Source organism: Leptinotarsa decemlineata, unplaced genomic scaffold (genome assembly GCF_025532065.1).
Source record: "Leptinotarsa decemlineata unplaced genomic scaffold, Ldec_3_MD MMD2_tig00000035_RagTag_RagTag, whole genome shotgun sequence".
Classification (NCBI taxonomy): Eukaryota; Metazoa; Arthropoda; class Insecta; order Coleoptera; family Chrysomelidae; genus Leptinotarsa; species Leptinotarsa decemlineata.
This window is the reverse complement of record NW_027412540.1, coordinates 2,808,665-2,822,858: the sequence shown is the minus strand read 5'-3', so window position 1 is coordinate 2,822,858 and position 14,194 is coordinate 2,808,665. Positions and strand designations below refer to the sequence as shown.

Below are 14,194 nucleotides of genomic sequence, written 5' to 3'. Positions count from 1 at the left end.
TATTGAACATTGAAACTATCTGTCACAAAATAAAAGTTGCATCTTTTTTAAATATGAGGTCAAAATCCAGGACAAAAAAAATTTACCAAAATGTAGGTAGATTATTAGGGAATATCATTATCTGCAGAACTCGCACAAAAGTATCTAAAATACTATCCAAGCTATCCAAAATACTATAATCATTGAAAATGTTCTGAAAACTTATTGGGTAACTGAAAGCTAGAGATAAGGGGGCAGCATAGGAAAATTGTAAACCGTAAGAGATACAAAGTTTGTTAAATTGGGAAAAAGTTGACCATTTTATTTTAAAATGAAAAAGAAGGCTTAGGATGTGGAGTATACTCCTGATCATTAAGCCTAAGGATTCAGTGAGGAATGGGAAAAATACCAGCGTGGTTGAAACAGAAATAGCTGGTATCTCAATCGCCACAAAAGAAATAACCAGGAAATAAATTTCTGGCAACAATCTGCACTGATAGCAGACAAGCCCTTTCAGCCTTGAACAGACAACGTGTTACCTCAGGGCTAGTACTAGAGTGCCACCAAGATTTAGCCAAAGCCTCGGTAGATAATAACATTATCCTGAGGTGGGTTAAAGGGCACGACAGGAGTAAAGGTAATCGCATTGCCGACTCTTTAGCCAAGGAAGCGGCTGGACTAAGAATATTAGGACCCAGTGGCACCTACGGTCTGATGACTTCGACAATGGTGGAACTAGCCAAACGTCACACCCATGTTCAATCTCGAAAGTGATGGGATGAAATCAAAGGATGCAATCTTGCCAGGATCACCCTCAGCGACCCTGGGAAGCTGGCGCCGAAGAAATATCTGGCGATGACCAGGAAAAATCTACGCTTAACAGTAGGATTCCTGACTGGCCATTGTCAACTAAGGAAACACCCCCATAATATGGGGCCAGTGGATACACCTCTATGCAGGATGTGTGAACAGGAAGATGAAACGGTCAGGCATGTCCTATGCGGGTGTCTGGAGTTATCGTCAATAAATAAGACAGTGTGTGTTCGGTGAGTCTTGGCCTACACCTGCCGATATAAAGGAGATGTCTCCCAGGGACCTGTCCACCTTCCTAGAAAGGACAGGAAGGACGATGACCTAGAAGGACAACCCCTCGGGAGGATGTACAATGGGTCACATGTGGCTTAAGTGCTGTAGGCTTACACTCACCCTCCCTACTCTACAGATACAGAGATACAGATATACATTTCTGGTGTGGAAACCCGTTTCACGTTCCGAGTCCATATTTATATTCTTGTTTTTCATTAGAAAGTGACTGGCCTCAAAGGTAGTGAGTTATGAATCTGGTCAACAGTACTTGGCCTCTCAAATTGAATTTTTTGGCGTAGAATAAAACCAGAGAAAAGAAAACAATATTCCTCTCCTTCATCTTCTGAAGAAGCCAACTTTGTTGGAACGCGTGTCGAGAGGAGTGTTGCAGAAGTGGTGATTGGGAAACGTACTTGGACAGGTTGTTGATACTTAAAGGTTAAATTGGCGTTTCAAACTTGAAACAAATTCAAAAAACATTTTTCATACATACCTAAAAGGACTGTAAAGTTCAGATGATATGAACTAGTTTTTAGAAAAAATACGTAAAATCGGCAGTGAATACTATATTTTTTACATTATATTACAAGTTTTCTTTCAACTGCAAAAAGAAACTTTCCAACTATTCACGTATTTTCCATTTATTTGAAGTCTTTTTACTTCATTCATCTCGAAAATCTTATTAGTGAGTGATATTTTTAACGTTTAAATCAAAATTTATCTCTTTTACTGATATATTATGTGGTTCATTGATATCATACAAAACAGAAATTTATATATTAAATTTCGAAACTTTCCCACGTTTTTTGTATGGAGATGGAGAATTAGAAAGGCAAAAAGCTAATAGCTGAAAATATCTCTTTTTCAATTTACACTATTTTTTTTAATTCACTGAAATTTCATGTCACATCATATAACGCTTTCTGGTTGAAAGTCACAAGTCTGTTTATGGCGTGGCAGGGTCGATCATTAAAAAAAAATAACAGTAAGATAAAACCCATTAGAAAAGGAGGAAAATATGACAAAAATGAAAGGAAAAATAAATTACGCGTGATCTGAGTTTGGGAAGTGAGAGGGGTGAGTTTTTAAGGGTAAAAAATGGTTTATCTCGATTTACGGCAAAACTACAACTATGGAAAAAAGTTGAATGGCAAAGTTGTAGGTAATAAAAAGATCTACAATTTTTGTGCTCACAATTTTTTCACATAACCTCAAAATTTATGTGAAAAATTCAAATAACCAAGTTTTTGGTTTTTTTGTTTTTATCTAAAAAAAATAAATTTGGTGAAAACTTATTTATGTCCCGAATACACAGTAATTTATTTTATTTGAAATATTTATTTTTCACCTTATTTTAACTTAATATAAAAAAGCACCCTAATTCTTGCGTCAAAATATCAGCCTTTTTCATAAAGTCGGTGTGCTTTTTGTTCGTTGAAATATCTACTTTCTGATGGTGTGAACAAAAAATTCACATTACTGTAGTAAATGTTCTCAGAAAATGCAAAAAATCGAAAAAACTCAAATTCCATTTTTTCAAAAAATCATTATGTACAATTTCATCAAAAAATGTGATTACTGCAATTTTATTCAGTTGAGAAGTTTATTTATTGAATTCTAATTACATTCACGTCATAGAAAAATCTCATAAAATATAATCTTATCTTATCTTGATTTTTAATCACTTATCCATTAGTTTTTGTCTCTTTGATGGCATTTCTTCATCGTGAGATTCGACAAATTTTTCCAATTCTAGTTGATCTTCGAATTCTTCAAGACCATCATCTTCTTTGTCTCCAATATTATTTCTAGTCTGCATATTAGAGCAATTTTCAGAACCAGAATTTGTGCATTTTAAATAATGTTTTTGACAGCCACATAGCCACATTCTAAACTGTTACACTCAGTTTCACAGCTGCAGCAAATAATTTTAGGTAATACTTCAGTCATTAATTCCTTTCCTTCAAATTTGGAAAATGCCACGTTGATGTTGCTTCCAGCCCCAATCTGTTGCTGTCAGTTCGTTACCCAACCAAGTTTGAAGCTGATAATATGCCCTGTAACAATGTTGTTCCGCTGCACCTTCTGTGGGTGGGAGGTTTGCCAAAGATGATTTAATATTTGCCAATTGATATTTTTGAAATTTTAATTGATTCAGTGTTATTTTTTAATTTTTACATTTATAAATAGATTTGACTAATTGTTATCCATTTTTTTATATCTTCCCAACTTGCATCTTTCTCATAAAAAACATTGGCCAAATTTGACAAATTTTTAGCGTCTAATAATGAATTTACAATACTTTTCTTTCCATTTCTGGCAAATCCAGATGTCATATCGCAACCGGAAAAACAATGCAGAAATGCAACAATATTTTTGAAGGATTCATGTTTGAAACTATTAGACGTAAAAAATAGATCTTTTGAGAAAATAAATAATGATTATTTGAATTTAATTGATTTAAAATAACCAAAAGATCAATATCTTGACCCACAACAATGACATTTTTATTAGTATCTCTGACAATTTTTATCGAGGTCTTGTTTACGTCAGCATCAGCTGACATAATTTTTACAGCTGTATGTAGTAAGGCCTAGCCTAGACCCTTATACCTCCTCCCTCACTTCTCTATGAAATACCTTTTAAATGGGCTAAAATTTCCCGTAGGTCACTCAAGTATATACATTATTTTAAAACAGTAATAAATAGGCATCTACAAATATTATTTAAAGAAGATTCTACAACCTTCTCAACATATTGTAGATGGCTTATTAAATTTTAACTTATTTGTTTTTCTAATTATCATAGTATATTTCGATTTGCAATTTTTTTATTCATCAATGTAACATGAAATCTTACGTGTTTTGAGTAATTGAAGTGTGAATTTTAATAAATGGCTCAAAATTGTACATAGTGATTAAAAAAAATTCAAATTCGAGTTTTTTTTCGATTTTTTGCATTTTCTGAGAACATTTACTACAGTATTATATATTTCCTTACACCATCAGAAAAAATAAATATTTCAAATCAAATAAATTACTGTGTATTTGGGACACCAAATTTCGTAAAAATTTTTTTTAAAGATAAAAATAAAAAACCCAAAACTTGGTTATTTGAATTTTCCACATAAATTTTGGGGTTATGTGAAAAAATTGTGAATAAAAAAATTGTAGATATTTTCATTACCTACAACTTTGCCATTCAATTTTTTTCTATAAGACTTGTAGTTTTGCCGTAAATCGAGAAAAACCATTTTTCAAAAACTCACCCCTTCCCACTTTCCGTACTCAGATCATCCGTAATTTATTTTTCCTTTCATTTTCATCATATTTCCCTCCTTTTCTAATGGGTTTCATTTTACTATTATTTTTCATCACTTTTTACCATTTTTGAAGGCTTCAGCCCTGGTATAACCCTCCTTTTTTGACGTAAAAGATGTACACTTGGCGTAGTACTGTTTCAATGCGACACCATATAGTATTTGTGAACCATTATCTGATTAATGAATACTTCATTGAAACATCAGAGTTGCACAAATTCAATTTTATTAATATCCAACTACTCGTAACTAAAAGGCACTCCAAAATAAGCATAACAATAATAAATGACCCAGTGTTGACAAGATGAAAAGGAATACACAGACATTTTCGCATCGACAAGTAGTCATTTCTGATTGTGACACACTTCCTTCGAACTTATATCATTTTTATCACTTTCGAAAATTGTCTTCTCCAAAAAATATTTTGCATACACAATAATCAAGTATAAGGGGTTATTTTCAACCCATAGAAGTAATATCTGCATGTAGCCAACTGTGTGAAGAGATCTAATCTATAAAATATCAGAAAATCCTCTGTATAGTCAAACTCTTTTGTAATGAAACATTTATCTAGGTCTAAAATCGGGAACTGAAATCATGGAGTTTCTTCTGAAGAATCTTTGAATTCCAAATGATTATTATATGTTATATGCCTTCATTTATAATATAAATATTTCCTAGGGATGTTTTATTCAGTCTCAAATATGGAAAAGTGATGTTCATAGCCATATTAGGACAATATGATGCACTGTTTGGAACCTTTGGTGTAGTAATGAATATTACTGGAGTTTTTTCCCAACACCAAATCGTTATTTTTAACACCTCGACACGTGTTTCGATCACCAAGTGATTATCTTCAAAGAGGAAGATTAAAACTTCCTCTTTGAAGATGATCACTTGGTGATCGAAACACGTGTCGAGGTGTTAGAAATAACGATTTGGTGTTGGGAAAAAACTCCAGTAATATTCATTTTATATTAGGACAAAAGTATATCTTAATGTTCAACTGAGTGAACATTTGAAGAAAGTGTCACGAAATCATTTTTTTATGGTTTTATAACAATGTTGTGAATTTCTATTAAATTCCATTAGTTCGGACTTCTATTGTCTAATATTATATAAAATGATTTGAAATCCCTAAAAGAACCAATAAAAAATAAAAAGCATAACTGAAAATAACAAGACGAAAACGATTTTGGATACTAACAATCGAAACGTCGTGAAGTAATTTGGCTTGGAATCTCTTAATTTTTTTTAATTGTTCTAGTTTTTACTTGTATTTTATTTCAATGTAATTTTATTTGATATAATTGTTAATTTCAGCTACTCTTTTTAATTTTTAATTCGTATTGGTTCCTTTAGGGACTTCAAATCATTTTATATAATATTGGACAATAAGTCCGAACTAATGAAATTCATCATGAAACATTGTCAATCACCTTCAAACAAACGAATTTCAATTAGTTGAGTTACATAGGAAATATATTCGGATGAAGTGAAGAATCACGTTTTGCAGAAACGATTAGATTTTTGTTGTCATTAATTCAAAATCTTCTCAATATTTTTATAGATAATGGAATTCCGGACCTCTAATAACCAAATAATTTCTTGTTCTATAATCAACAAAATAAGTATTAGAATTGCACAAAATTTGTTGAATAACCAGTAAACATGCGCATTGAAGGATTATCCACAACTGAGTGGGAATATCATTCAAGCACTGTACTTAAATAAGAGATAACAATGAGACGCATAATTTTTTCAATGCAATAAGATTAATTTTCATTTGGGAATATTTATCGATTTGTGACTAATGCCAGTTTCTCTGTAAATTGTCGAATGTTCTGATGATTAAAATTAAATTTCACAAAACAAGACTAATTTAAAAAAAATGTATTCATTTACAAATTAACACCATAACTTTTTGACCAAATGAGTCTGAAAAATTGAATGATGAATATTTATATCGTTTAATGGTTTTTTAGTTAAAAAAGGAATCAAATCATCTTTTCATATGAGCATAATAAATCAACTACTTATATTATCATTTCACGATAATTGCAATCATTATCTAGTTTATCATTTAGACGTTTGAAATGTAAGCACTCTAACGAATAAATCTGAATAATTCAATTTGTTCGGTAATAGCACGATATGTAAACTTGATATTTGAAAGTAAAAAGTCAAGCTTTTCATTAACACACAAGTAGTACGCTGAAAGTTCCCATATCAATTTTTTTATCAGAAGAAAATATCCTGAGAATGTCATTTTGGCACTTCATAAAATATGAGTTGATATGTTTTTGATATTCAATACTTCAATAAAAATTAATTTGAAAATATAATTCCAAAATGTCTTAAGTAGGTTGTCTGAGATAACTTACCAAGAATTGTGCTCTTTGAGAGTACATATATTTCTGAAATTTTCTGCTGCTCACTGTTTATTTAATTAGCGCTTTTATTTTGTCGATTGTTGTTATATATAATGTATTCTTAGTTATCAAGACAAGAAATAGAAAATATCTCACTTATATATTTTGGTCGAAATTTCCTAAGTCAACCTTATAATTGTTAACCTTCTGTTTAACATATATCTTGAAAATTGAGAATCACAAAAAGTGATTATTACACAAAAACATTATATATAATTCATTTATTTGAAATATTCTGTTTTGGATCAATGAATTCTTTTCTTGAACGTTTGTACATATTCCAACAAACTATATTTTTTTTATAATTGTTATGTCAATTATATGAAGTTTAAAATTGAAACACTGTGTTTTTTCACGGTCAATGCGATTTACACAAATTTTTCACTGTCCTCATACATTTCACATTCCTCAAAGAAATTAACACTCACCAAAATGTATTCGCAAACAAATTCTTCGGGAGAGAATGGCGAACTGCCGGGGAAACAAGGAAGAATTGTATTTTAAATTATTGGAACTTGCGGAGCCCCACCTGATTTCACAGAATTATGCAAGATATCTTTCTTTCTCTCGCTCATTGATGTTCCACTTCTCCTTCTTCATTTCTCACTGGAGATGATCGGTTACACACCGGTGCCAAACTTTTCGGTTCGTATACTTCGAAATTTAAAATGTTTTGGTTCTCGCGTCAGTGCGTATAGATGGATCAGGTGAAAGGTTGATTCTTGCGAATGAGTTCATGAAAATCTTTTGCAGTAAGGTTCCTGATAGATCTAATTTTTATCAATAAAATGAAATAAAAACAATTTGAATTGAATGGCGTAACTGAGATATTTTTTTCAAATATCAAAAATAGGAAAACGCGACCAGAGAGCATTAATATTGACAATAACTTGAAATTAAAATTGAGGTGAAAAATATTGCACTGAATTTTGTTCACAAAAATACAAGGGTTGCATTCAAAATCAAAATTCTTCAATACTTTTTATTTTACCAACACAATGTGATAGGTAGGTATTTTAATCGAAAAAAACTCATGAAAGAATTAGAAAAATCAAATAATTAACTGAATTTAAAAAAACATCCAGTGTATCTATTCATTGCAAACAATCGCATATGACATCTGAACATTTCATCCTTTTACCGTACGTCAAGAGAACTACAGCTATTCTCAATTGAGGCTAAAGTTTTGAAGTGAATTTTGGGCTTTGAAAACAGGAACAGATTGTTTTTCGAAACGTTGACTACTAAAGAAAGTACCTATAGAAATTTTATATATTTTTTTCAATTAATTTTTTTCGAATTATGAATACGACAGGTTACTACTAAATGTACTCTTCAGTTTGCCTTCATTACACTCCAGCAGATTTTCTATTTATTTTACTTTGTTGATTTTTCAGATTGTGGAAAGTTATATACTCAAAAAACAGTGAGAAAAAAATACTAACGGCATCTGATAAAATGGTGAATGATGTGAAATTAAAATGTCAGATTTTAATGATATAAATGTAGGTATGATTTTTTGAACACTATATGTAAGTAGTTCGTTTTCATTGCAACCAGAACTGAGCCAATAGATTAAATATAAATCTTAATGGTGCTGACATTTCTGAACGGGACACCTCGGATGAAACTTCGACGGTAAAGAGAGTCATTGTCCGAATCTAACATCCAAGCTTATCATTGTTGCCCGTTTCATTTACCTATGTTCAAAAAAATCAGGTTTCGAATGAATAATAATGGCAAAAAAAGTATCTATTTTGAAGCGGTACTAAGCTAGTTAATTAAAACGAATAAGTATTTCTGTTCAGATTACAGAAGAGAAATAAATTATACCTTCCTATTGACTGAATACAATTATTATTGATTATAATTGAATGTGGAACAAGACTTTTTTGTGAGGGTTATCAAAGTAACTTAGCGACGTGTTTTTGGCGATTTTTCACACGCTGCAATCTGAAAAAAATAACATTGTAATGAGAAGAACCTTCTAATGTATGTTTCATAAGTGTGAATGTAGGAGAAATATTAAATAATGAGTGTGATTTTGTATGTTCTGATTTTTTATTTTATTTGATCTGTTTGTTAGTTCTCTTCATTGTACTCACTTCATTACCAAAATACAAATCATGAAATTATAAAACAATAACAAAAATTAATTGGCGCTCCGGGACGACTTTATTGATTCCAGTGGCGTATTTGCTTTTTCAGCTGCAGGAAAACCCGTATAAACCTGCAGCACCACATCATCTGGAGATATTGATCTCATCCCAATGTCCCCTCTCTCATAAAACAAAATGTAAGGTGTCTCCAGAAGCTCCAATACATTTAATACATCGCTAGAACAATTAGTGACACGACTATCGTCAAACTTAGACCAGTTCGTTTCGTCTTTGACCAAGGCGTAATAACGACCAGATTCAACGCCAGAACCACAGTGAACAATGACTGCATGAATATCATAATAGTGGTCTGCTAGATTTAAGTGTTCATCTATTTCGAACCTTCGTAAGAGTTTGGTGCTTCCGTCAGAGGTTGAGTCATGTTTGAAGATCATTTGTGTTATTATTAGATTGGCTGGTGCCTCAACTATACTTGTTTTCTTATAACAGACACTTATTTTGGCGGATGTTTGGCAATACAGTCGATCATCATCTGTTAAAAGTTCCATTTTCAGATGATTTAACAATAAGCTTTGCACGGATTGGTTATTAGTCATATTAGAAAACGCTAGTTGAAGTTCCAGAAATTCACATACGTTTTTGCTACCTCTTGAACATTTACTACAAAGTAAACTATTTCATGTTATACTACTTGATTCACTTTATTTGAGTATTCCAACTATTCTGTCGGGTGTATATTTTTTCACCCATTATTTTGTTGCAATATTTATACAAGCTGCGGTTTTAGAACTTAATCTTGACTGTTTCATTTTTTCTCTTATACTGTCTGAACTGTTATACTGTAACTAAATGTCTGGGAGTTGAGTTTCCAACCCTTACTTGCATAGTGCAAAAATTAACGTATGGTTTAGATGCGGAAACTTGTGGTTGCATTCCAAGGAATGGTTTGAAAACGTCGTTCCACGGCATGGTTTGAAAATGTCGAATCATGTTTATCTAGTCTGAAGGAACTTCCATGTTCAGTATGCCGTTTTGATAAATTTCGTCCTCATTATCCCACATAAATACTACTACACTCTGGACACTTAAGGTTATAAACTCCAGATTTCTCCATTTTGTCCACTTTATCTTTGACATTAAAAAGGAAATTAGATAACCTGGCATGTGGTCTGAAAATGCCCTTATAGGACGAAACTGCAGTAACGAAAGGTACAAATACAAGTGGTTAAAGTTGTATTTATCATTTTTCATGATAATTATGAAACATCATATATATTATATCTGAATATGAATACAGTTTGCGACTAAACAACTAAACTAATCAGTTTTTCATATTTGCCACTTTCCTCAAATTTTTATTTACTATGAATACTATCAACTACATGAAAATGTTTGATAGAATGGGATATATGAATTCTATTTAAATGTTGAACGCTTCAATTTCTTGTGACGTTCACTCTGAAATTAAAAGCTTCGTTGATGAATCAAAATAAGCTCAGACCTGTTTGGGTATTCAAAGTATTGCGGATACGCTTGGAGTGTAAGGGAAAAACCTGGCCCGTCTCTCAACACTGAATTTTTTCCCAGATAGGCGCATCCAACCACATCCAAAGCCTATCTGTAATACTGGTAATGTATAGGTACTAATGTAGGAGCAAGTACAATTCGAATGTAATCAATCAAGTGGCCAATAAAGTTAGTTAGTTAGTATTTTACGTTTAGTACAGGAGGTGATTGATTACAGCTTATTAAGTACGAATTGTTTAACGGTCGAGGCGACGCGACGTAGGATATGTATCGTATGATGTTTCATTTCATTTTGTTTTTGATAATAAGTTCAAAATAATAGTGCAAATTTCAGTTGAGCAATTTATTTAAAAGATTATAATTAGGAGGATGTTCTATATATTTCTAACATTTTTCCTTTATTGAAGTTAGTAGAAACATATATTTTTACAAGTAAAAAGACCTTAATATTATTAATAGGTATCAATAGATTTAAGGTCCAATAAAATAAAAATTAGCAATATTATTTCTGAAAAATATATTAAAAATGATAATCAAGAGTCTGTTCCATAGTTTTTCGAAATTTTTCCTTCACTAAAGTTGGTAAAATATCTATTTTACAAGTAAAAGTGCGTAAGCTGTGTCAATAGATATAAGTCCGGATAAAATGAAAATTACTAGTTTTAGTTAAGCTAAATAGTATATAAACATAATTTGGAGTCTACTTAATAAATACATGATATTCTCTGTTTTCTAGGGTTGGTTGAAGATTAGTTGAGTATATGTATGGCCGTGGATGTTTTTCCCTAATAATAAGAGACAAAAACGCACAGTACATATTTTTTTAAATGGCTGTGACTTTGAATTATGAGAGGCACTTTTATAATAATTGTATATGGTCATCATTATAATAATAGTTTTTAATATGGCAAACATGTGTACACAGCTTGTAGATTTTGTTCGTACACAATGAAATTTCCAAATATTTTGAATGAAAACTTTTCGAAAGTCGAAACTAAAAAGTCACTCCTTTCAAAAACAAGAAGTGTTGATAGGCAACACTTTACGGTACCAGGTATCGTAATATTCGATGTACCGGGCGCTAATGAGTAAAGGTTGAGTTGTTTTACAGGACAGAATGAAATAAAAGATATAACATATATTTTATACCAATAATGAGGACTTTGGGCACAGCATTAGAAGCGGACAGGCTCGTAAGCTTTGTGGTATGGTGTAACGGGTGATTCACGGTGGGTGGCAGATTAGACGTTCCTTGTGAACCAGACAACGGATCACTTTTAAAATTTAATGGAAAGCATATACGAACATTCTCCACCCAACTAAAATATTTGATCTTCCTCTGGAAGATGATCACTTGGTGATCGAAACACATGTCGACGTGTTAAAATAACGGTTTGGTGTTGGGAAAAAACTCCAGTAATATTCATTACTACACCAAAGGTGCCAAACATTGTATCACAAATGAATTATTATTTTCGAAAATGCGGTGTTGCCAATTCCATTAGAAAGTAGTAGCAACTTTGATTTTTCAAATGGAACACGCTGTGTATAATATAATTTTTGGAGTCTACAACAATTACTCGACAACTTTCCTCGATATTTCTCTATAACTATGTGTTTTCGAAATATGAACCAATTTTAATATTGTTTTCGGATATCATGCCATATAAAAATGCTGATATATTTGAGTTGAGGAATACTATGGTACCGAAATTTGGTTTGGAGTTAGGTGATGATTGGATGCTTCCCACATTTCAGCATGATCTCCTTCACTAGTGCGTATACCCAACTAGTCAAGTTTCGGACTTACGAGCATTTATTTGTGAAAATGTGCTATCAAAATGGTATTCCCATTCGGTACTTTGTAAGCAGGCCATGATTATCATCTGACAGTAACGTCAAAACTATTCAAACGGAGTTCTTATGAATTTGTTCATTATTTCTGGTCAGTGTGATAACATTTTCAGCAGAACATGTCGAAAGTTCAACAAAAAGTATCCGAATCTACCTCTAGAAAACCTCAAGAAATTTATGCGAGTTTCGAAAAATTTCAATAAGTTTGGGTAAATTTATTTCCTCTTTCTAACAATTCATTTCTCAAACGCACGGGTGTTTTGTGAACGTTTTCTTTGAAACATTCCCATAGATGATATCAGCATCTTTAGAGGTCATAATTTCCGAAGAAAAACATTGAAATCAATTAATTTTTCGGAAGCGGTAACAGATAGGTACAGAGAAATATTAAAAAAAGATTCCTAAAATAATATCATATACTGGGTTTTCCATTTGAAAAATCAAAGTTGTTACTACTTTCTAATGAAAGTGGTAACACTGCATCGTCAAAAATATTCAGTTGAGTAGAGAACTCCATACATTACACTCGCCCCACAGACCATATACCTTAGACGGTTCACGGCAATGCTAGACAACAGACGGAAAAAAGCGCCATCTGAAGATTTGTATCAGTACCATTGTGACGGACGCGGGATATTCAAATGTTGTATATACATGGAATATTCATTTTATTCAAATGTTTTTTGGAAATTTCAGCGTATTGTTTAGAGTCTCAAACTACACTTTATATTGAGTGTTGTGTGGACTTTAAAAAATACGCTGAAATTTCCAAAAACAATGTAAAAATTATAGTTAGAACAAAGTCTTAACCACTGCTTTATGTTGCAGGGTAATAAGGTTTAAAAAAACAGCTGAATTATTATAGATTTTTTATTCAGAACATTTCAACATTAAACATTTTGTGTGATTATATGTTCAGGTTGCTTAGAATTATTTTTCTTCATTCTGTTTAAACGAATTTTATTGGCTTGTAATTTAATTACATTCGTACCTGTATACAGTTTCGATTTTCCCTGTATAATTTGATTTACACGCTTGCACCAATTATGTGTGATAGTTGTTATGGTGAATTTCATAACAAATTGAATTATATTATTTTAATGTTCCTCTTTGTTGCAAGATAAGAATTCAAAGGTAACCTTGCCTCTCATTGTATTTTCAATTATACGAATTAAATGTTTGGAGTATGGTTGTTTATCTAAACAATAGTTTATCACTTGGACAATATCATAAAAAGAACTGAGGAATGATAACGTTGGGTAACACAATCTTCTAGTGAAAGATCCAACATATTCTCTAAACGAAATTAACAAATTTTGGTGTGAATGATAATTCATTGAGAACATACAATTCGATATATGTCTGTATGTTTATATTCATTACCTTCAATATTGTGAGAAGATTCGTTCAATTCTGGAATCTCAATGACTAACTCATTATTCAATTGAGTACTTTCTTGAGCAGAACTATTTGAAGACTTAGATGTTGATGGAGTATCATATACATCATTTGGGCCTGTTGAACCTATAAAAAAGTCTTGTTTCATTTAAGTTTCACAGCGTTCCCAAATAACTTGTGAGACCAAGCAGAAATGTATTTTGCCTCAAAATGACTATCACACAGCCTTCTAGAACCGTAAACTTCTTTTGGGTTCATTTCCATCAGTTCCAAGTTATTAATTACCAGTATCCATTTCTTGAACCTATTTATATCTTTATCTGGATTAGGGAACGCATGTCTTATACTAGATATACTTTTGCAATAAGGAACGCAACATTTGTTGTGGTAAACCATTGTAAAACAACAATCAAAATAACGAAATAAATAATCACTAGGGTACACAGTCAGACGACAACACCACAGACCAACAACACATG

At 31.8% G+C, this 14,194-nt stretch overlaps 1 protein-coding gene across 1 annotated transcript in view; it reads right to left on the bottom strand.

The window, feature by feature from the left end:
* Nucleotides 1-7,395, bottom strand: part of LOC111515393 (alpha-tocopherol transfer protein-like) — a 28,433-nt gene extending 21,038 nt beyond the window's left edge. The window contains exon 1 of the mRNA XM_023171618.2: nucleotides 7,245-7,395. The gene's annotated coding sequence lies outside the window, so the exon portion shown is untranslated. The remainder of the gene's footprint in view (nucleotides 1-7,244) is intronic.
* Nucleotides 7,396-14,194: the final 6,799 nt, after the last annotated feature.